We start from the raw sequence: 23,505 nt of genomic DNA, 5'->3' as shown, positions 1-23,505 counted from the left end.
TTTTTAAAAGGCACATGTAGCCTACATATCAATGCATACACACAAACTATGTAGGTCAAATAGGGGAGAGGCGTTGTGCCGTGAGGTGTTGCTTTATCTGATTTTTTAAAACAGGTTTCCTGTTTATTTGAGCAATATGACATGGAAGGACATTCCATGCAATAAGGGCTCTATATAATACTGTATGCTTTCTTTAATTATTTTCTGGATTTGGGGACTGTGAAAAGATCCCTGGTGGCATGTCTGGTGGGATACGTGTGTGTGTTAGAGCTGTGTGTAAGTTAACTATGCAAACAATTTGGGATTTTCAACGCATTAATGTTTATTATAAAAAGAAGAAGTGATGCAGTCAGTCTCTCCTCAACTCTTAGCCAAGAAAGACTGGCTTGCAAAGTATTTATATCAGCCCTCTGATTACAATGAAGAGCAAAATGTGCCGCTCTGTTCTGGGCCCGTTTCAGCTTAACTAGGTCTTTCCTTGCAGCACTGGACCACACGACTGGACAATAATCAAAACTAGAGCCTACAGAACTTGCTTTTTGGAGTGTGGTGTCAAAAAAGCACAGAATCTCTTTATTACGGCCAGACCTCTCCCCATCTTTACAACCATTGAATCTATATGTTTTGACCATGACAGTTTACAATCTAAAATAACGTCAAGTAATTTAGTCTCCTCAACTTGTTCAACAGCCACACCATTCATTACCAGATTCAGCTGGTCTAGAACTTAAGGAATGATTTGTACCAAATACAATGCTCTTAGTTTTAGAGAAGTTCAGGACCAGTTTATTCCTGGCCACCCATTCCAAAACAGACTGCAACACTTTGTTAAGGGTTTTAGTGACTTCATTAGCTGTGTTTGCTGATGCGTATATGGTTGAATCATCAGCATACATGGACACACATGCTGTGTTTAATGCCAGTGGCAGGTCATTGGTAAAAATAGAAAAGAGTAGAGGGCCTAGAGAGCTGCCTTGCAGTAAACCACACTTTACATGTTTGACATTAGAGAAGCTTCCATTAAAGAAAACCCGTTGAGTTCTATTAGATATATAGCTCTGAATCCATGATATGGCAGAGGTTGAAAAGCCATAACACATACGTTTTTTCAACAACAGGTTATGGTCAATAATATCAAAGGCTGCACTGAAATCTAATAGTACAGCTGCCACAGTCTTTTATTATCAATTTCTTTCAACCAATCATCCGTCCTTTGTGTCAGTGCAGTACACGTTGAGTGCCCTTCTCTATAAGCATGCTGAAAGTCGGTTGTTAATTTGTTTACAGCGAAATAGCATTGTATTTGGTCAAAGACATTGTTTTCCAACAGTTTGCTAAGAGCTGGCAGCAAGCTTATAGGTATGCTGTTAGAACCAGTAAAGGCCACTTTACCACTCTTGGATAGCGGAATTACTTGAGGACAAAGACTTTCCTCTAGGCTCAGATTAAAAATAAGACAGATAGGAGTGGCTATAGAGTCAGCTACCATCCTCAGTAGCTTTCCATCTAAGTTGTCAATGCCAGGAGGTTTGTCATTATTGATCGATAACAATATTTCCACCTCTCCCACAATAACTTTACAAAATTCAATCTTGCAATGCTTTTCTTTCATTATATATTTTTTTTATGCATGAATACAATTTCTCACTGTTCATTGTTGGCATTTGCTGCCTAAGTTTTCCCACTTTGCCAATGAAATAATCATTAAAATAATTGGCAACATCAAATGGTCTCGTGAGAAAGATGGAGTTGAATTTGTCTTTCTGCCCATAATGTAATTTACAGTACTCCAAAACATTTTTTCCATCATTCTTTATTTCATGGTGGCTTCATAATACAGTTTCTTCTTCTTTTTGTTGAGTTTAGTCACATCATTTCTCAATTTGCAGTAAGTAAGCCAGTCAGATGTGCAGCCAGACTTATTAGCCACTCCTTTTGCCCCATCGCTTTCAACCATACAGTTTTCAATTCCCCATCAATCCATGGAGCCTTAACAGTTCTAACAGTCAGTTTTTTAACAGGTGCATGTTTATCAATAATTGGAAGAAGCAATTTCATAAATTCATCAAGTGCAGCGTCTGGCTGCTCCTCATTAATCACATCAGACTGTTGTGTCTTTGCTATGCCGGATTACGTGATATGACATGCCATTTTATAAAATAATTTCTCTGTAATTAATATTACCTGATTAAACTAATCATGTAAATGTAATTAACTAGAAACTCGGGGCACCACGGAAGAATATTTATAGAGCTGTTGTCTTCCAAATAAACTCTTAAAGACCTGGCAGTCTTTTATATCAATAGCAGTCAATTATTAATCATCACCTTATTCAGCCTCATCTGAACGTCATAAAATTCTTGATTATCTTCATGAACCCTGGATAACAAGTTGAATCAGCAATACAACATTTGGTTAAATTATTTATTTACTAAATACCTAAATAATCACACAGAATTACATATAGACAGGATGGATCATGCATTGATTACTAATTATGTCATACAAGAAAACGTCCCTAGCGGACAGAACCGATATGACTTCTGGTTACACAAAGAAAGGGGGTTGGGTTTGAATGAAAGCGTGTGAAGACTGAGTAACAAAAGGATTGGGTCTCTATCGGACCTTATGAAGCTATGCTATCGTAAATATAGAATCTTATGCATTCTAAATAACCGCCCATTTGGAAAAAGAAAATGTAAGAAATATTTACTCTGAGCTGGCTTCGATAGATTGGTCGTAGATGGAAGGCTGGGTTGCCCAGCAGAGATCTCTCTTGTCTTTTGAAGAATATGTCTTGTGGTAGAACGGATATGTTGTAGTACTGTCGTCGTATGGTAGAACGGATACGTTGTAGTACCCTGTCTTTCTGAAGAGATTGTCTGTCCTTTCCTAGCCCACGTTTACAGCTGCTGCTGCTTACTCGACGTCTAGGAAGTATCACTTCTTTAGTGAATAAGAGTTCAAAGTTCATACCAAGTTGCCATACTATAAGCCCATGCTATATTCTAGCTGGTATAGTCGAAATTCATCCTTCCAGTGTATCGATTGTCACCTCCACGTTGAAATTCGCCCTTTTAAACGTATGGACATCAGTCCTCACGTCACCGGGAACACAATATTAATTTCGTTAGGTTATAGTCGTTCAACCATTCGCAACCAGAGCTCACGCTGAGGTTGGCTTAGGTCTGTACAGTATTTGATATTAGCCCTTTTAAACGTATGGACAGCAGTCCACACGTCATCTGGAACACGAAGGTTGACTTTTCCTCAACAGGCTTTTGCAGTGGTGGAGAGAAGGGTGTATTTCATAGTTTACAACCAATATCTGTTCACTTGGACGGGGCCACTGAGTGAGCAGTTTACTTTATGAAAACAATTCTCTCATTTAGAAGCTAAAATTACATTTCATTTTTACACAAATAGTTTCAAATTTAAACATTTAAATTGCACAACAATTCCATGTGAATCTGATGAATAGAATGTGTAGACTTTCCACGATACAGTTTATGTCATCCTATCATCAGTAATAATGTCTCAGACGACAACTGATCTGACATCATATTCTTTAAGTACCAAAGGATGCTAGTTGGATTACCGAAATATGGTTCTGTTCCCCACCCTTTTATTGTTACCAGACTCTCTCTATGTAAACAAAGGGCTTTCCAAGAGTCAAATCTGTAGAGTAGAGAGAGGAAAGGGTCAAAGGTATTTATAGGGGTCATAAACCTCACCAACAGGGCAACGACATGACAAGACCAACAATTTTATTTAACATCATCCACATAAGAGCTACAGCAAAATCTTTTGTATGATCTCTTATACAGTATTTTAGATCCAGCTGTTGGAACTTTGGCTTTCCTGGATATAGCCACTATATTGTGATCACTGCATCCAATGTGTTAGGAAACAGCTTCAGAACAAAGTTCTTCAGAATTAGTAAAAATGTGACCGATACATGTGGATAATCTTGTTCCTGTAGTGTTTGTAAACACCCTGGTAGGTTGATTAATAACCTAAACCAGATTACACACACTGGTTACAGTAAGAAGCTTCCTCTTGAGTGGACAGCTTGATGAAAACCAGTCAATATTCAGGTCCCCAAGGAAGTAGACCTCTGTTTACATCACAGACACTATCAAGCATTTCACACATATTCTTTAAATACTGACTGTTAGCACTTGGTGGCCTATAGCAGGTATTCCCAACCAGGGGTACGCGCAATGCCGTCGGGGGTACGCCAAATAAAAAACGTGATTCACATTTAACTTTTTTCTTCACATTTTCAAACAGTCTGTTTATATTTTCCAACGGGGCTATACATTTGGGTGAGGTTTTTTTCTCGCCTGTGTAGCCTCGTTTCACTGCCAAAAATAAAATAAAATAATCTAGAGTTCAGCGAAATAACAACACAATGTGAAATACAATGTGAAATAGCCCCGTCAAATAATTTGTATCCAAACACATTAACCTTTACTCTCTCGCGGGAATTCCACTAACAGGCCATATGTAGCAAAACGTGGCTGCTGCTCATGTTGGTATATGTACTAATGGCACAAAAGCCATGACAGGGAGACATAGTGGAGTAATAACGTGCGTGCAAGCAGTTGGTCCCAACGCCACTTGGGTACACTGCAGCATCCACCGAAAGGTTCTTGCTGCAAAGGGAATACCTGACAGCTTGAAATAGATTTGGACACTACAGTGAAAATAGTTAACTTTGTTAAAGCATGGCCCCTGAACTCTTGTATATTTTCTGCACTATGCAATGACATGGGCAGCGACCATGTAATGCTTTTACAACATACAGAAGTGTGCTGTTTATCATGGGGCAAAGTATTGACACGTTTTTTTTGTATCTGAGAGACGAGCTTAAAGTTTTCTTTACTGACCATAATTGTCATTTGTCTGACCGCTTGCATGATGACGAGTTTCTCACACGGCTGGGCTATCTGGGTGATGTTTTTTCTCACCAGAATGATCTGAATCTAAGATTAAAGGGACTCTCCGCAACTATATTCAATGTGTGGGACAAAATTGAGGCTATGATTAAGAAGTTGGAGCTCTTCTCTGTCTGCATTAACAAGGACAACACACAGGTCTTTCCATCATTGTATGATTTTTTTGTGTGCAAATGAACTCAATCTTACAGACATTGTCAATGTGATATAGCGAAGCACCTAAGTGAGCTGGGTGCGCAATTATGCAGGTACTTTCCCAAAACAGATGACACAAACAACTGAATTCGCTATCTCTTTCATGCCCTGCCTCCAGTCCACTTAACGATATCTGAACAAGAAAGCCTCATCGAAATTGCAACAAGCGGTTCTGTGAAAAGGTTATTTAATAATTTCCACTGCCAGGTATCTGGATTGGGCTGCGTTCAGAGTATCCTACCTTAGCAAATCGCGCTGTTAAGACACTGATGCCCTTTGCAACCACGTACCTATGTGAGAGTGGATTCTCGGCCCTCACTAGCATGAAAACTAAATACAGGCACAGACTGTGTGTGGAATATTATTTAAGACTGAGACTCTCTCCAATACAACCCAACATTGCAGAGTTATGTGCATCCTTTCAAGCACACCCTTCTCATTAACCTGTGGTGAGTTATTCACAATTTTCAATAAACAAATAAGGTTTTATATGTAAGATGGTAAAATAAAGAGCAAAATTATTGATTATTATTGTATTATTATTTGTGCCCTGGTCCTATAAGAGCTCTTTGTCACTACCCATGAGCCGGGTTGTGACAAAAACTCACACTCATTCTTATGTTTAATAAATCTATCATATAGTGTGTGTGTGGCAGGCTTCAATGATGGCAAAAAACAACATTTGAGAGTGCGCTGACCCTGATGCTAGAGGGGGTACGCAGCTGGAGATTGATCGTTTGAAGGGGTATGGGACTATAAAAAGGTTGTGAACCACTGGCCTATAGGAACACCCCAAAATAATTGGCTTTAGGTGTGCCAAGTGAACCTGCAACCACAACACTTCAATAACACTTGACATAAGATCTTCTCTAAGCATTACAGGGATATGGCTCTGAATATATACAGCAATACCTCCCCCATAAGCATTTCTGTCTCTTCTATAGATGTTATATCCTTGTATTGCTACTACTGTATCATCAATTGAATTATCTAAGTGAGTCTCAGAAATGTCTAATATATGAATGTTATCTGATGTTAGCAAGTAATTGATTTCATGAACATTATTTCTAAGGCTACATATATTTAATATGGGCTATTTTCAGCCCTTTCCTGGGTAGCCTATCAGAGATAGACAAAATACTGAAAAGAGCAAACAAAGCAAGAAATAATATATACATTCAGCAGTCCATTAATCAATTAATGTGTGTGTTTGTGTGCAGCGGGGTTGAAGCTACCAATCCATAGGCTTGGCTCTCTCATCCCTTCCAGGCTTCTGGGACAATGAGCCGGTCATAACAGATGTAAGCAATGTTCCCACACACTCTGGCAGCTTTCATGGCTAGGATCAGTTCTTTCTTCTTCTGGCGCAGAGCTTCAGGATAGTCCTCGTTGAGAAAGATATTCGTTCCTTTCAAATTCTTGGTTCTTTCCAGAACAGCTACCTTGTCCTTGAACCTCCAGAACTTGACCACTATCGGGCTGGGCCTATCACCTGGGCCGGTGGTGGGTTTTCCAGTCCTCACTTTTGCCTCAGACTCCATCCAGGTCTCATGGATATTCTGCAATTCCGTCCACAACCATGTTGTTCCGCCTTGATTGTCCCTAGAGATTTTTCTGTCATTGTTATTATGGATTCACACAAAGAACTGATGTCCTCTGTTAATGACTTACAGATTGCTGTCATTTTGCCGTTCTCTTGTTTCAACTCATTAAGCTGACCCGGGAGAACTGCATACTGTTCTTCAGGTCCTGGACCTCTCTGGTCAGGTCGTCCATTCTTTTATTCTTAGAATCCACAAGTGGACAAAACACTTGCAACTATTTTCTTGTTGTTGTAACAGCTGCTTGTATGTCTCTTTTTGTTTAAAATATCCTTCATGTGTAATAGAGAAACACCACTGTCCTCAACAGTACTCCTGCCAGCTTTGGTCTTTGTCATGGTAGCTAGCAACGTAGGTTAAGCTGTTTCAGACAGGACAGGTCACAGGGAAGATTGAAAACAACAAACAGCAGGGATCTAGATGGCCACAAACCCGGGACAATCCGCAGTCCCAGCCACAATGGCTAACCGCGTCACGGGCTGTGTTTAAGAAAACCCTGCTAGCTTGATATGCAGCTAGCTAGCAGCTTGGGTAGCTGCAACGCCAAATAGCTCCTCAGACCCGTCCTTGGTCAGCAGGATCACTGGAAAGAGACAGGCAGTGCCCCCGCACATTGACTCTGTACCGGTACGCCCTGTATATAGCCTCACTACATTACTTTCATTTCTTATTTTTTAGGTATTTTTCTTTTAAACTGAATTGTTGGTTAAGGGCTTGTAAATAAGCCTTTCACTGCAGGTGTTTTATTCGGCGCATGTGACAAATAAAATTTGATTTGATTTGAAACAGACCCCATTTCAAATGAAACAAGCACTCATTAAGATCAGGTGTGGACAACACACCTGAACTCACTTAACAAAATAGAGGATAGAGAGAGTTTTGTTGATGCTGAGAACAAAATGTATACAGTATATTTTTAAACGACATTCTTAGAATGTTCTCTGAACATAACTAAAGTTGTGTTTTTTATGGAGAACTTGGCTTTAAATAGAACCATGAGGAAACGATATGCTGAAATACTACAATTTCTACAGAAGAACGTTGTTTCTTAACGTTCTTGGAACAATCTGATATCATGACTTTAAATAGAACCATGAGGAAATCCGTAGGAAACGTTACTAAAGTTTTGTGGTTTTTATGGAGAACTTGACTTTAAACAGAACCATGATGAAACCTGTAGCAAACGTTATGTTGAAGTACTGAAATTACCACAGAAGACCGTTGTTTCTTAAAATTCTCTAAACTATTTGAGAACATTCCCAATGTCAAACCAGTTTCGGAGAACGTTCCTGGAACATTACCAAAATTGAAATCAAATGCAACCATGTTCGAACTTTTGGAATTTTCCAAAGCCAAGCAACTATTCTGCACCATTCCCAGAACGTTGTCCCAGAACGTCCCAGAACGTTGTGGGAAGGTTGCATGCGAAATAACCATATGAAAACCACACTCACCAAGCTCTAAGAAACATATGGTTCTCAGAACGTTATGCTAGCTGGGTTGTTACCTATTCATTGCCTATTCACAGAGTGACACCTGCCAAGGTGGAAGGACAAATTGTCCTAGCTTAAAGGCGATTGGGTTTCCCTCTCCTCCATTTGAAGCTGGTTTGACCCCGTCATTGTGACATAATGAAGGAGGCGACCTAGGTGGGATCTTGTAAACCGACCTCGTGACTTGGTCAGAAACTAATCCAGAGTTTCGCATTGTAACTAAATGATCAAGGGATTGGGAGTAGTTTGATTTGGGGGTTATTCTTGAAAAACAGTTTGTACAACAATGGAAGAATGAAAAAGGTCATTAAAATAAGACGAAATCAGCATACCATAATTGATGCCAAAAGTACACCACAGACTAATTCCCTACCCAGGTTAAAATGATTGATTCAAACAATCTTAACTTGAGACACTGTAGATGTACAACACTTGTTGCAGAGAAAGGTTCAATCAAACGTGTGCATATCAACTTGTGACTGCACTGTTAATCACTCTGTGAGTGACATGTACAGTACTTTACTCAAAACAGAACACCACACTGGAATCAAAATACGTACCTATACATACTGTAATTAATTTACCATATGACTCAGCTAACTTTCAAATAATCAAACCGCTGCTGTACTGTACACGTGGTAGAAAGGTAGAAATAAGAGCATGGAAGTAGATGTAAAATACAGCATTAACCCTCTAGTGACCTCTCAGTTTCAGAGAGAGTGAGAGTGAAATCAAATTATTTAATGTATATAATAAATGATGTGTGGCAAGACAATTATAGGGAGTGCTTAGTTTTTGCTTTTGAACTATTCTGTGTAACTGACCAAACATAGTAAACATGAGGAGTCTGTAGAACATTCATAATTATTTATTTAGCATATAGTATCGCTGTGCATTGATGAGAAATAGCTTGGTTTATGCAAAAGTAACGAATCTATTAATTTTAATAGAGTAAGAATTGATTGAAATAGAGTAGAGAAAATCGAAATAATTGATGTCTAAATTTTGGTTAGCTACAGTATAAGTCAAGGTTACAGAGCAAGGCATTATTTGTGATCTTGTTACAAATCAGAATCAGAATGATTATATGGGTTTGCTAATCCTAAAAGGGAGTAATTTTGTCTATGATGGCACTTGCTGAATTAGTTCATCCATGTTTTAGCATATCATAAATCTGCCAAGAGCGGTTGTTCCAACAACGTTAAGAAACAACGTTCTTCTATGGGAATTTCAGTACTTACACAGAATATTCCACATACATTACCATGTTGTTCTATTTAATTTCATATTTTTACTACATTCTGGGAATATAAAAAAAGAACAATTATACATATAAACATCATTTAGCTCTAAATGAAGAAAATTTTAATAAAAAACTAAAAACAGAAAATGTTCTAAGAATGTTATTTAATAAGAGCATATACATTCCGTTCTCAGCGTCAAAAATACTATTTCTATCCTCTGTCTTGTTAAAGTGTGTTCATGTGTGTTGGCCGTGCCCACTCATTGGCCACACTTGATCTTAACGAATGCTTGTTTCCTTTGAAATGGGGTCTGTTTGAAAATACTAAAATGAACAGCTTTGTATCTGTAAAAAAACATCCAGGTGGTGCAGTGGACTAATTCCAAGGATAGAGAACAGAAGATCTATAGGTTTGAATCTCACGGATGCTGAATCTCACAGATGTACTTCTTGAATGATTAATACCTAAGCAAAATAATTTACATGTGAGCTACTGTATCTGTGCTTTCAAAAAGGTTAGCCCAGAATAAGCTAGCAGTGTTATTGACACTTTCAGTGAATGTTTTAACCTGTCTGGGCTAGGGGGCAGTATTTTCACGGCCGGATAAAAAACGTACCCGATTTAAACTGGTTACTATTCTTGCCCAGAAACGAGAATATGCATATAATTAGTAGATTTGGATAGAAAACACTCTAAAGTTTCTAAAACTGTTTGAATGGTGTCTGTGAGTATAACAGAACTCATATGGCAGGCAAAAACCTGAGAAGATTCCATGCAGGAAGTGGCCTGTCTGACAATTTGTAGTCCTTCTGTTGCATCTCTATCGAAATTACAGCATCTGTGCTGTTACATGACACTTTCTAAGGCTTCCATTGGCTCTCTAAAGCGTTCAGAAAGCGGAATGACGCGTCTCCTGTCTCTGGGCAAAGTACAGCAGCAGAGTTTGTAAGTGGTCTGCCTGGGGACAGTGAGACTGGAGATTCACGAGACCTCACCATTTTTTTCTTTCACTCTTTGAATGAATACAACGTTGTCCGGTTGGAATACTATTGCTATTTTACAAGAAAAATAGCATAAAAATTGATTTTAAACAGCGTTTGACATGCTTCTAAGTACGGTAAAGGAATATTTTGAATTTTTTTGTCACGAAATGCGCTCGCGCGTTACCCTTCGAATAGTGACCTGAACGCACGAACAAAATGCAGATATTTGGATATAACTATGGATTATTTGGAACCAAAACAACATTTGTTGTTGAAGTAGAAGTCCTGGGAGTGCATTCTGACGAAGAACAGAAAAGGTAATCCAATTTTTCTAATAGTAATTCTGAGTTTAGGTTGCCCCGAACTTGGCGGGTGTCAAATTAGCTAGCCGTGATGGCTGAGCTATGTACTCAGAATATTGCAAAATGTGCTTTCGCCGAAAAGCTATTTTAAAATCTGACATAGCGATTGCATAAAGAAGTTCTGTATCTATAATTCTTAAAATAATTGTTATGTATTTTGTCAACGTTTATCATGAGTAATTTAGTAAAGTCACCGGAAGTTTTCAGTGGGTATGCTAGTTCTGAACATCACATGCTAATGTAAAAAGCTGGTTTTTGATATAAATATGAACTTGATTGAACAAAACATGCATGTATTGTATAACATAATGTCCTAGGAGTGTCATCTGATGAAGATCATCAAAGGTTAGTGCTGCATTTAGCTGTGGTTTGGGTTTTTGTGACATATATGCTTGCTTTGAAAATGGCTGTGTGATTATTTTTGGCAGGGTACTCTCCTGACATAATCTAATGTTTTGCTTTCGCTGTAAAACCTTTTTGAAATCGGACAACGTGGGTGGATTAACGAGAGTTTTATCTTTCAAATGGTGTAAAATAGTCATATGTTTGAGAAATTGAAGTTATAGCATTTTTGAGGTATTTGTATTTCGCGCCACGCGATTCCACTGGCTGTTGACAAGGGTGGGACGCCGCCCAGGGAGGTTAACAGGTGTGCGTAATGATGAGTGCCAAGTGTGCGTAATGATGAATCCCAGGACCAGTGGTTGGTGTTCTGGCGACATTGTACGCCGGAGGGGAGGAAGGGGGGAAGATGTGACAATTACTTTACATTAGAAAATTGGAGAAGGTATTGTTGGTTCCCACCTCATTGCTTTCATCAATCTAACAATGTCAGAATCAGGTGAGTGATTCAAATAAGGAAGGCACGGTAGCACTATCATTCCATCTCATCATTGATGCTGCTTTCAAAGGTTGATAATAATTCAATGCCAGTGAGTTACTAAGTTAACATGTATCTAACTTGAATATTTTCCCTGTGTTAATTTTCAAATAATTTCTTAAATAGATTAGGGACAAATACAAATTAATAGTTGAAACAATTTTTGCTATTTGTGATACCTTTTGCTTATTTCCCATGGCCACCCTTGACTGGTGTTGTCCCCCCTCAATCCCCCCATAAAAAATCATAGAAACACCCCTGGAAAGACCATCTTCTATATGTCAGAATGAACCAAATGGCAGAGTGCATGTCCTCAGAAAGTCAGCACCTTATGAATTGAGGGCCATTTGGCAGCACTACAATAGGATGAATGACTCAGTAAGCCTGTGGTCATGCAGTAGTCTGACTCTATGCCACATACACTGGCAAATGAATGACATTATGTTGCCTGGAAGTTTGCTTTCATTTTCTGAATATGCATGTTTCATAAATCACTTTTTTCCCCTCTCTCTTTTAATCTTGTGAATATTGTGTTATATTTTAGAGCGGTTATGAAACGAGTTGGAGTGGGGGATCAACAAACATTATGGCTTGAGGTTTATTATTCCGTTAGAGCCTTTTAAATTAATATAATGTATGAAAACTGAAATGGTACAGTATGTTTTTTGAACAAGAAGTTTATAGTCACACAGACAAATCTGTCAAGCATTTTTAAATTTCAACAGGCTTCAGGCTGCCTATGAAACATTCACATATAATCCTGCTTGAATTTATGACCTTTTCAATTAAGCCCCTTTTAAGAGACACAAATACATTTTTGTAACGAGAAGTGTATTCCCTTGTTTTCTTTATTAATACAAAAGCGTCATTCATTATGGATAAGGACATGGATAAGGACGGTCTTCAAGTATTCCAGATAAAGTATTTATGAGTTCAAAAGGTTTCACTTCTTGAAAGGGTGACATGCGTCAAACAAGTGATTTTACCCAGGGACTGTGCCCGAGCACCTGGCCCTTTGCCCTCCCACTCGCCAAGTGCCCTTTTGGGTGGTGGCATAATATTTATTTTTAAATACAGTGCCTTCAGAAAGTATTCGTACCATTTTACTTATTCCACATTTTGTTGTGTTACAGCCTGAATTCAAAATTAATGAAATATATTTTCTAACCTATCTACACGCAATAACACATAATGACAAAGTGAAAACATGTTTTTAGACATTTTTGCAAATGTATTGAATGTTAAATACAGAACTATCTAATTTACATAAGTATTCACACTCCTGAGTCAATATATGTTAGAATCACCTTTGGCAGAGATTACAACTGTTAGTCTTTCGGGGTAAGTCTTTGCAGACCTGGATTGTACAATATGTGCACATTATAATTTTTTTAATTCTTCAACCTCTGTCAAGTCAGTTGTTGATCTTAGCTGGACAGTCATTTTCAAGTCTTGCCATAGATTTTCAAGCCAATTCAAGTCAGAACTGTAAATATGCCACTCAGGAACATTCAATGTCGTCTTCATAAGCAACTCCAGTGTATATTTGGCCATGTGTTTTAGTTTATTGTCCTGCTGAAAGGTGAATTTATCTCCCAGTGTCTGCTGGAAAGAAGACTGAACCAGATTTTGCCTGTGCTTCGCTCTATTCTGTTTATTTTGATCAACAACAAAAAATCACTAGTCCTTGCTGATGACAAGCATACCCATAACATGATGCAGCCACCACCATGCTTGAAAATATGAAGAGTGGTACTCAGTGATGTGTTGGATTTGGCCTAAACATAATGCATACAACTAATTTCATTGCCAATTCTTTTGCAGTTATACTTTAGTGCCTTATTGTAAACATTATCCATGTCTTGGAATATTTTTTTCCTGAACAAGTTTCCTTCTTTTCATTCTGGCATTTAGGTTAGTATTGCGGAGTAACTACAATGTTGTTGATCCATCCTCAGTTCTCCTATTACAGCCATTCAGCTCTGTAACTGTTTTAAAGTCACCAGTGCACTCATGGTGATATCCCTGAACTGTTTCTTTCCTCTCAGGTAACTGAGTTAGGAAGGATGCCTGTATCTTTGTAGTGACTGGGTGTATTGATACACCATCCAAAGTGTAAATAATAACTTCACCATGTTCAAAGGGATATATATTCAATGTCTGTTATTTTTACCCATCTACCAATAGGTGCCCTTCTTTTCGAGGCATTGGAAAACCTTCCTTGTCATTGTGGTTGAATCTGTGTTTGAAATTCACTGCTAGACTGAGGGACCTTACAGATAATTGTATGGGGTAAAGAGATGAAGTAGTCATTCAAAAATCTTGTTAAACGCAATTATTGCACACAGAGTCCATGCAATTTATTGTGTGACTTGTTAAGCAAAATTTTACTCGTGAGGCTTGCCATAACAAAGGGGTTGAATACTTATTGACTCAAGACATGTAGCTTTTAATTTCGAATTAATTTAAAAACAATTCTAAAAACATATTTCTGCTTTGACGTAATGGGGTATTGTGTGTAGGCCAGTGACCCAACATATCAATTTAATACATTTTTAATTCAGGCTGTAACACAACACAATGTGGGAAAAGTAAAGGTGTTGAAATACTTTCTAAAAGCACTGTATGCCGTTTTCGTCCTTGTTGTTCCGAACCCCCATATTGTCTTGATGACATCAAATTCGCCACCCCTACTCCTACCCTGTCCGGTGGTCTACGCTCTACATAGCTCGCACACGGCGGGTTGTGCCTTTTTCCCCATTCTGCCTTTTGGAGATTGCGCCCGCCCGGTATCCAAACATGCATGCCCTGAGCTGCGGTCACCGGTTGAGTGTGTGTAGCAAGCTACCAAGTTTAAATATCAACAGTACTACCACAGCAACATACCATTTGATTTACACTTGATAACACTTGATTTACATCATCAATGTTCTGGTTAGCAAATACGCACAGCAGAGAGAGAGAGAGGCAGAAAGATGGAGAGGAGCGTCTGCATCAACAACTCTCGCTCCAACCCAACTCCATCCTTTTCTCAATCAATAGATGTCACATATCAGTTTGCAAACAATGTAGGAAAAAACATTGTTAATAAAGCCACATACAAACAAGGGCTGTTTTTTGCTTTCTTGAGTAACGCTGCTCCAAAATGCAGGTGTTTCAGCCTACCTCAGTGCTTTCTTTTGTGGTGGTGCAGCCAGTGGAAAATACAAAGCGTAGGGGTTGGTAATGTTCTCTAGTTGTGCCGTGATTGGCTCAGTGTTCTGTCACTCATGGGGACACTACATCACCACAAAATCTACAGGGAGAGCTCGAAGATTCAAGCCCCTTGGGTGCTGTCATAGATTTACATTAGAAGTGCCCATTCAAAAAGGCTCAAGGTCATTGGCCACAGATATAATTACGTCAAATCATGTTATATCTACTGTAGCTTTGATTGGACTGATCATGTCAACATCATACTTTCAAAATCTTAGCTAGCAAGCTAAACAAGCAGTCATCATCATGAATCAAGTTGACAGTCTACTGGCAAATCCTTTTCAAACGTTGTCATATGAAGAGAAATTATAGATAAAATGTAGCGGTGCTCATCGACCATTGGACAAAAACATTACACAACAAGTTGGAAATCACAAATTCAACAATGAGTGGTTTGGAAGGAATCAGTGGCTAACTGCAGAACAATCACTATTTTGCTTCCCCTGCCTGCTATTCGGGGGAGAGGGTGTGTGGCCCAAGTCTGGGTTTAAGGGTCTCTTTTCCAAGCTTGAAAGGATAAACATTCACATGCAACACGATGGGCCAGAAAATGTTGAATATATTGGCCATGCTGTCAATCCAGCATGACTTATGCCGCGTTCAAACCAACTGGCAACTCGGAAATAGGACATTTCAGACTTCAGTGAGGTCAAGACAACTGGGAACTCAGAAAAAAAACAAGCTCAGACTGTGAAAATACGCTTTGAACGGTCATCCAACTCGGAATTCCAAGTCGGGATCACGGGCCTCTTTCCAGAGCTCCGACCTGAAGATCACTGACTTCATCATTCTACCATGTTTTTTTCTGAGTTCCGAGTTGTCTTGAAAGCACCATGAATCCAGAGAATGCCAGACTTTGATGACAAAGTTTGCCCACAAGAACGACCGCCATGCCACTTTTCTGTTCAAGTGAGCACAGCACAACAAGGTGAGTCCAAATTGTATTGTATGCTGCTGCATTAACGATGTAATATGCCAGGGAGATATGTATACTGTAGCTAAGAAAGTAATATGTGTATGTTGTGTAGTAAGCTGTTAATTGCCCATGTGCCTCACCCTAATAATTTGGTCCCTTTCCGCCTCATAACTTAGCCTACTGTTCTGACTTGGTGGTGCACATGTAGCCTATAGCCTGTTTTAGAGAAATATCATAATCAAATCTTGTAATATCTTTCATTGTCTGCTTATATGTCCCCTTTATTTATCTTACAGTTCTGACTTGGTGTACAGGGAGAATACTGTAAGAACGGCCCATGTTCTGAATTCTGTCGATGTACATTTCAAAAGTGCTGAACAAATAGTTATATTGACTATGTCCGTCTTAGCTCGCTCATTAATGTCTTAATCAAAATTACGGATTGCCTCTTATCCGCTCATCGATCCCTTATGCCATAGTTTATACAACTCAATTGTTAGAAGAGACCACATTTGTTTAAGCAAATCAAATCGTATTAGTCATTTGCGCCGAATACAACAGGAGACCTTACGGTAAAATGCTTACTTATGAGCCCCTAACTAACAATGCAGTATAAAAAAATACAGATAAGAATAAGAAATAAAAGTAACAAGTAATTAAAGAGTAGCAGTAAAATAACAATAGGGGGTACCGGTACAGAGTATACAGGGGGGTACCGGTACAGAGTCAATGTGCGGGGCACCGGTTAGTTGAGGTAACATGTACATGAAGATAGAGTTATTAAAGTGACTATGCATAGATGATAACAACAGAGAGTAGCAGCGGTGTAAAAGAGGGGGGGAATGCAAATAGTCTGTGTAGCCATTTGATTAGGTATTCAGGAGTCTTATTGGCTTGGGGGTAGAAGCTGTTTAGAAGCCTCTTGGACCTAGACTTGGCACTCCGGTACCACTTGCCATGCGGTAGCAGAGAGAACAGTCTATTACTAGGGGGGCTTTAGTCCATTTTTAGGGCCTTCCTCTGACACCGCCTGGTATAGAGGTCCTGGATGACAGGGAGCTTGGCCCCAGTGATGTACTGGGCCGTTTGCACTACCCTCTGTAATGCCTTGCGGTCGGAGGCCGAGCAGTTGCCATACCAGGCAGTGATGCAACCAGTCAGGATGCTCTCGATGGTGCAGCTGTAGAACCTTTAGAGGATCTGAGGATGCCAAATCTTTTCAGTCTCCTGAGGGGGAATAGGTTTTGTCGTGCTCTCTTCACGACTGTCTTGGTGTGCTTGGACCATGTTTGTTGGTGATGTGGACACCAAGGAACTTGAAGCTCTCAACCTGCTCCACTGCAGCCCCGTCAATGAGAATGGGGGTGTGCTCGGTCCTTTTTTTCCTGTAGTCCACAATCATCTCCTTTGTCTTGATCACATTGAGGGAGAGGTTGTTGTCCTGGCACCACATGGCCAAGTCTCTGACCTCCTCCCTATAGGCTGTCTCGTCGTTGTCAGTGATCAGGTCTACCACTGTTATGTCATCGCCAAACTTAATGATGGTGTTGGAGTCGTGCCTGGCCGTGCAGTCATGAGTGAACAGGGAGCACAGGAGGGGACTGAGCATGCACCCCTGAGGGGCCCCTGTGTTGAGGATCAGTGTGGTGGATGTGTTGTTCCCTAACCTCACCACCTGGGAGTGGCCCGTCAGGAAGTCCAGGATCCAGTTGCAGAGGGAGATGTTTAGTCCCAGGGTCCTTAGCTTATTGATGAACTTTGAGGGCACTATGGTGTTGAACGCGTAGCTGTAGTCAATGAATAGCATTCTCACGTATGTGTTCCTTTTGCCCAGGTGGGGAAGGGCAGTGTGGAGTGCAATAGAGATTGCATGATCTATGGATATGTTGGGGTGGTATGCAAATTGGAGTGGGTCTAGGGTTTCTGGGATAATGGTGTTGATGTGAGCCATGACCAGTCTTTCAAAGCACTTCATGGCTACAGACGTGTGCTACAGTTCAGTAGTAATTTAGGCAGGTTACCTTAGTGTTCTTGGGCACAGGCACTATGTTGGTCTGCTTACATGTTGGTATTACAGACTCGGACAGGGAGAGGTTTAAAATGTCTGGGAAGACACTTGCCAGTTGTCAGCACATGCTCGCAGTACACGTCCTGGTAATCCGTCTGGCCCTGCTGCCTTGTGAATGTTGACCTGTTTAAAGGTCTTAATCACATTGGCTGCGGAGAGCGTGATCACACAGTCTTCCCGGAACAGCTGGTGCTCTCATGCATGTTTCAGTGTTATTTGTCTCGAAGCGAGCATAGAAGTAGTTTAGCTCGTCTGGTAGGCTCGTGTCACTCTCGGCTGTGCTTCCCTTTGTAGTCTGTAATGGTTTGCAAGCCCTGCCACATCCGATGCGCGTCAGAGCCGGTTTCTTATAATCTTCCGGGTTAGAGTCCTGCTCCTTGAAAGCGGCAGCTCTAGCCTTTAGCTCAGTGCGCATGTTGCCTGTAATCCATGTCTTCTGGTAGGGGTATGTACGTACAGTCACTGTGGGGAGGACGTCATCGATGCACTTATTGATGAAGTCAATGACTGATGTGGTGAACTCCTCAATGCCATCAGAGGAATCCCGGAACATATTCCAGTCTGTGCTAGCAAAACAGTCCTGTAGCTAAGCATCTGCTTCATCTGACCACTTTTTTATTGATCTAGTCATTGGTGCTTCCTGCTTTCATTTTTGCTTGTAAGCAGAAATCAGGAGGATAGAATTATGGTCAGATTTTCCAAATGGAGGGCGAGGGAGAGCTTTGTATGGGTCTCTGTGTGTTGAGTAAAGGTGGTCCAGAGTTGTTTTCACTGGCAACTAGGAGCGCCGCCTCTGGGTGAGTGTTTTCTTGTTTGCTTATGGTGGAATACAGTTCATTCAATGCTGTCTTAGTGCCAGCCTCTGACTGTGGTGGTATGTAAACAGCTACGAAAAATACAGATGAAAACTCTCTAGGTAGATATTGTGGTCTACAGCTTATCATGAGCATCTCTACCTCAGGCGAATAATAGCTCGAGACCTCCTTAGATATCGTGCACCAGCTGTTATTTACAAAAATGCATAGTCCGCCGCCCCTTGTCTTACCAGACGCCGCTGTTCTATCCTGCCGGTGCAGTGTATAACCAGCCAGCTGTATGTTGATTGTGTCGTTGTTCAGCCACGACTCCGTGAAGCATAAGATATTACAGTTTTGAATGTCCCATTGGTAGTTTAAACTTCCGCGTAGGTCAATTTATTGTAATTTATTGCCCAAAGATTGCACGTTTGCTAGCAGAATGGAAGGAAGTTGGGTTTATTCGATCGCCTACGATTTCTCAGAAGGCAGCCTGCCCTCCGGCCCCTTTCTCTTAACGCAAATCACAGGGATCTGAGCCTGTTCCCGAGAAAGCAGTATATCGTTCGCGTCAGACTTGTTAAAGGAAAAAAAGGATTCTGCCAGTCCTGATGAGTAATTGCAGTCCTGATGTCCAGAAGTTATTTTTGGTCATAAGAGACGGTAGTGGCAACATTATGTACGAAACAAGTAAAAAACAAACAACGCAGATAAACAAACAAAAAAACACAATCGGTTGGAAGCACGTAAAACGTTGGCCTTCTTGTCTGGCTCCATTGTAAGCAAGTCAGCCATATAAGCCACGTTTTTTTTCAATGCAGTAAAAGTGGCTGAATGAACTGTTTTGCTGCCAGACAAGGCTCCGCTGATAGCCAGGTGTAGCGGTGTAGCGGTGATAAGGATTCACTCCATGGTGCTGAAAAGAAAGCTCTGCTGTTGGGACAGCTTTATGTAGGCCCTAACAGTTTGTGGGCACAGTTTGTCACTGTTATAGTGCAATTAATACATTGTTTAGTGTTATTTTGTGTTGTGCAGCTGTTTTTGCCCCACCAAGATTTATATGCTAAAATCGCCATTGAGTTGTTGCAGAAATTAACAGGCCTATGCTCAAAGATGTTTCATGTGTAATTTGATCACCCTGTTGCAGGAAAACTTCTATTGTATTTGAGGTTTAAAAAGGCTTCTGATTGGGGTCACCTTGGGGTCATGATAGGGGCTGCACCAAATTATTATAATAATGTATTATAATAATGGATAATGCTTATGTTGTTTTAATAGAAGGGGAAGGGCTATAAGACCCTCCCCCACTACATTTATAGGGTCCTGGACCACAAATTAGCAATATATTCATTATAAGGTTTAATACTGTTCCACGGTTCTTTTCTAGTCTCTGCCTCTTATAAGAAATGGTCTGAGCAGATGCGTGAGCCATTGCAGTCAAAACAGGGTGTCTGTGAGATAACACCTCAAGGCTTAAAGAGATATATAGACACAGACCCCTGCAGGGGAGTAAAAAGATAAGAGTCAAGTCAGACATACCACTGTAAGCCACACGTGAATGGAAAATTACTGCTGAGCCCTTAGAAAACACTGGACTATTGTTTTCTCCTGCAAGTTTGTATAACTGTATATGCATGGGCTTGGTCTCATGAGTAGAAGGTGTTGACGTAGTCAGTTACACCACTAGGGGTCGACTGCAAGTATATTAAAGCAACTTTGACCTTTTATTTTGCAGAACTTACTCTGAAACATACGTGCTGTGTTTCCGTTGTCAACTTCTGTCTGCAATTGCATTAATAAAGGTTTGATTGATTTACTTAAAGAAGATATTGTCTGACTGCTGATTTCACCAATAAGCCAATGATTGACAAAGAACCGACCCCAACACTTCTGAAGTTTATAATATCCACTTTGTAATTTCAGACTTAATTTTCACTTACGGAAAATATGTCAACCCCAACAACAATTTCCATTAATTATAATCCACATAATATTTCCCATTTCCTGTTGCTGCAGGATTATTTTTTCCTGTAGCAAACGGGTTCTAATTTAGATCCTACATCTGTACTTATGATTTTCGAGATATGAATTATGAAAGTCGCCCTCTGAAAGGTCTGTGAGCTTCCCTGTTTCTGAGCTTCCCTGTTTCTACCAGATGTTTTACTAACATGTTTGAAATCACCAAAGTGAAAGTGTTATCGACCTTTGAAATAAGGTGATGGGTAGAATTCTGACGAATAACAATTTTTTGGGCGCAAAGCTCCCATTGATATCATTCCATGATTTACATTCAATTTAAGTAACTGAGTTAAGTTTGCAACAATTGAAATAGGAAATCTAATTCGGAGCAAAGAACAATGTCCTATTGAGGGATATACAGTTGAAGTCGGAAGTTTACATACACTTAGGTTGGAGTCATTAAAACTCGTTTTTTCAACCACTCCACAAATTTCTTGTTAACAAACTATAGTTTTGGCAAGTCGGTTAGGACATCTACTTTGTGCATGACACAAGTAATTTTTCCAGCAATTGCTTGCAGACAGATTATTTCACTTATAATTCACTGTCTCACAATTCCAGTGGGTCAGAAGTTTACATACACATAAACAGCTTGGAAAATGGCTTTATAAACTTCTGATAGGCTAATTGACATAATTTGAGACAATTGGAGGTGTACCTCTGGATGTATTTTGAGGCCTACCTTCCAACTCAGTGCCTCTTTGCTTGAAATCATGGGAAAATCAAAAGAAATCAGCCATGACCTTAGAAAAATAATTGTAGACCTCCACAAGTCTGGTTCATCCTTGGGAGCAATTTCCAAACGCCTGAAGGTACCACGTTCATCTGTACAAACAATAGTACACAAGTATAAACACCATGGTACCACGCAGCCGTCATACCGCTCAGGAAGGAGACGCGTTCTGTCTCCTAGAGATGAACGTACTTTGGTGCGAAAAGTGCAAAACAATCCCAGAACAACAGCAAAGGACCTTGTGAAGATGCTGGAGGAAACAGGTACAAAAGTATCTATATCCACAGCAAAACGAGTCCTATATTGACATAACCTGAAAGGCCGCTCAGCAAGGAAGAAGACACTGCTCCAAAACCGCCATAAAAAAAGCCAGACTACGGTTTGCAACTGCACATTATTATTATACCTTTATTTCAACAAGGAACACAGACTGAGACCAAGGTTTCTTTTACAGCTGGGTCCTGCGTATACATGTTTACACATACAGTTTAGGTACAATGATTAAATAACGAAAGAAGACAAACAAAACGATCACAGATAACACAAAAAAATACAGCAACAGATTTAATTTACACATAGGCTATTCTACTAACAGCACAATAACTTGCATTACCCGAAACAGTTTACATTTACATTTAAGTCATTTAGCAGACGCTCTTATCCAGAGCGACTTACAAATTGGTGCATTCACCTTATGATATCCAGTGGAACAACCACTTTACAATAGTACATCTAAATCTTTTAGGGGGGGGTTAGAAGGATTACTTTGTCCTATCCCAGGTATTCCTTAAAGAGGTGGGGTTTCAGGTGTCTCCGGAAGGTGGTGATTGACTCCGCTGTCCTGGCGTCGTGAGGGAGCTTGTTCCACCATAGGGGTGCCAGAGCAGCGAACAGTTTTGACTGGGCTGAGCGGGAACTGTGCTTCCTCAGAGGTAGGGGGGCCAGCAGGCCAGAGGTGGATGAGCGCAGTGCCCTCGTTTGGGTGTAGGGACTGATCAGAGCCTGAAGGTACGGAGGTGCCGTTCCCCTCACGGCTCCGTAGGCAAGCACCATGGTCTTGTAGCGGATGCGAGCTTCAACTGGAAGCCAGTGGAGAGAGCGGAGGAGCGGGGTGACGTGAGAGAACTTGGGAAGGTTGAACACCAGACGGGCTGCGGTGTTCTGGATGAGTTGTAGGGGTTTAATGGCACAGGCAGGGAGCCCAGCCAACAGCGAGTTGCAGTAATCCAGACGGGAGATGACAAGTGCCTGGATTAGGACCTGAGCCGCTTCCTGTGTGAGGCAGGGTCGTACTCTGCGAATGTTGTAGAGCATGAACCTACAGGATCGGGTCACCGCCTTGATGTTAGTGGAGAACGACAGGGTGTTGTCCAGGGTCACGCGAAGGTTCTTAGCACTCTGGGAGGAGGACACAATGGAGTTGTCAACCGTGATGGCGAGATCATGGAACGGGCAGTCCTTCCACGGGAGGAAAAGCAGCTCCGTCTTGCCGGGGTTCAGCTTGAGGTGGTGATCCGTCATCCACACTGATATGTCTGCCAGACATGCAGAGATGCGATTCGCCACCTGGTTATCAGAAGGGGGAAAGGAGAAGATTAATTGAGTGTCGTCTGCATAGCAATGATAGGAGAGACCATGTGAGGATATGACAGAGCCAAGTGACTTGGTGTATAGCGAGAATAGGAGAGGGCCTAGAACTGAGCCCTGGGGGACACCAGTGGTGAGAGCACGTGGTGCGGAGACAGATTCTCGCCACGCCACCTGGTAGGAGCGACCTGTCAGGTAGGACGCAATCCAAGCGTGGGCCGCACCGGAGATGCCCAGCTCGGAGAGGGTGGAGAGGAGGATCTGGTGGTTCACAGTATCAAAGGCAGCAGATAGGTCTAGAAGGATGAGAGCAGAGGAGAGAGAGTTAGCTTTAGCAGTGCGGAGAGCCTCCGTGACACAGAGAAGAGCAGTCTCAGTTGAGTGACCAGTCTTAAAACCTTACTGATTTGGGTC

The sequence above is a fragment of the Salmo trutta genome, chromosome 19 (assembly GCF_901001165.1).
Source record: "Salmo trutta chromosome 19, fSalTru1.1, whole genome shotgun sequence".
Classification (NCBI taxonomy): Eukaryota; Metazoa; Chordata; class Actinopteri; order Salmoniformes; family Salmonidae; genus Salmo; species Salmo trutta.
This window is presented reverse-complemented; position numbering follows the sequence as displayed.